The sequence below is a fragment of the Bos mutus genome, chromosome 20, assembly GCF_027580195.1.
Source record: "Bos mutus isolate GX-2022 chromosome 20, NWIPB_WYAK_1.1, whole genome shotgun sequence".
NCBI classification, from domain to species: domain Eukaryota; kingdom Metazoa; phylum Chordata; class Mammalia; order Artiodactyla; family Bovidae; genus Bos; species Bos mutus.
Genome location: NC_091636.1, coordinates 30,912,113 through 30,914,150, shown reverse-complemented (window position 1 = coordinate 30,914,150; position 2,038 = coordinate 30,912,113).

Below are 2,038 nucleotides of genomic sequence, written 5' to 3'. Positions count from 1 at the left end.
TTCCTGGGGAAATAGTCCTCTGTACTAGAATTGTCTCACTCCATCGGGGTAGATTGGGCCTTCCCTCGTGGCCCAGTGGTAAAGAACCTGCCTGCCAATGCAGGAAATCCAGGTTCGATCTCTGGGTCGGGAAGATCCCTTGGAGAAGAAAATGGCAACCCACTCCAGTATTATTGCCTGGGAAATCCCACGGACAGAGGAGCCTGGCAGGCTACATTCCATGGGGTCGCAAAGAGTCGGACACAACTGAGAATGCACACACACACACACACACACACACGCATGGGGGGAGGTTGAAGCTCTTCTAACTCAGTGAGTCTCTCCTGATTTTGGATGGCCTAGGAAGTGATAGGAGCAGCATGTGGGGAGGAGAAGAGGAAAGTTCATGGTACTTTCCAGAACTATAAAACACCCTATGTTCTTTAATAGAATACATCTTTTCTTTCCCTTTAATTTCTTGGATATGTTTAAGCCAAGGACCCACGGAATCCTCATGTTTCCAATAAAGATACTAACCAGTGTTCTCCCCCCAACACAGTCTGGTCCTGGTAACACATGCTCCCAGGGCCAGCGGGCAACCCCCCAGCTTCTCTGGCACCTCCTCTGTGCCTGCAGCCCCAACTCTTTGACCCTCCAGGGAGCAGATGCTTGCCCTGCTAGAAGAACCCCACACATACATATGTGTGCTTGCTGGGAAAGCCCCAAAGAAATTTTGGTTCCTTGATGAAAGGCATTCACCATAGAAGGATGACACAGTCTGCAAGGAACTTGGTGAAAGCTGGACTACTTGACCATGATATTACAAGTTGTTGGATTTTCTTCAAAGGGGTAGTAGACTCAACATTGCCTCCAAAGAAGTGCCTTATTCACCAAATTGCCTAGGAATGCAGGCCACTTGTACAATGGCAAAACACATTCTTTACAGAAATGTTGGATAAAAGGGGCTTTTATGGAGCTGGTGATGCTCTCAGTGGTTATTCTGCAGAAATGTTATACTTAATGATGTTTCTTGATTGATGGAGTAGATGTTGTTTAGCAGGCTTGGAAATGGAGCAAATGCTGGTAAAACACATCACATTTCCAGTTGACATTTACGATATTCAGAGCTCGGCGGACATGGAAAAAATCCACTGGGATGCTGAGTGGAAAATATTTGGGGAGAAGGCTGATGGCTAGTTCCAGTTCCATACAGCAGCATTCACCCCGTCCCCAGACACTCAGGGAGAGACCACCATGAGCCCCACAGTGCTCTAGGAGCAGTGAGCAGAGGACACAATTCTCCACTCTCCCGTTCATGAGGGAGAGATGGCAATGACAACAAGTAAATAAACCATAGACCATGTCGAACGATGACGAATGCTATGGGGAAAACTAAAGCGGGAAGGGGGAGAGGGAGCATTGAGGGGAGGTGAGAAGAGACAGGGGAGGCTTCTCTGGAGATGAATTCAGACATGGACCTGAAGGAAGGGTGGGTGCATCTGTGTAGATACTGGGGATGAACAATCTGGGAAGAGGTGGTGGCAAGTGCAGAGGCCCTGAGACCAACATCCGGGCAGGTGGAGAGACAGTGTATATAGGCTGGGGGGGCTGGACTGTGGTGAGCAGCGGGGAGAGCAGTGGGAAGAGGGCAGAGGCAGCCGGATACCAGATTGTACGGGCCTCCTAGGCTCAGGTACCATCTGCCTCAAAGTCAAAGTCACTCAGTTGTGTCCGACTCTTAGACCCCATGGACTATACAGTCCATGGAATTCTCCAGGCCAGAATACTGGAGCGGGTAGCCTTTCCCTTCTCCAAGGGATCTTCCCAACCCAGGGATTGAACCCAGGTCTCCTGTATTGCTGGTGGATTTTTTACCAGTTGAGGCACAAGGGAAGCCCAAGAATACTGGAGTGGGTAGCCTATCCCTTCTCCAGGGGATCTTCCTAACCCAGGAATCAAACTGGGGTCTCCTGCATTGCAGGCAGACTCTTTACCAACTGAGCTATGAGGAAAGCCTACTTCCTCTTCCTAATTCTGCTTCCTGTGGCACAAACATCCA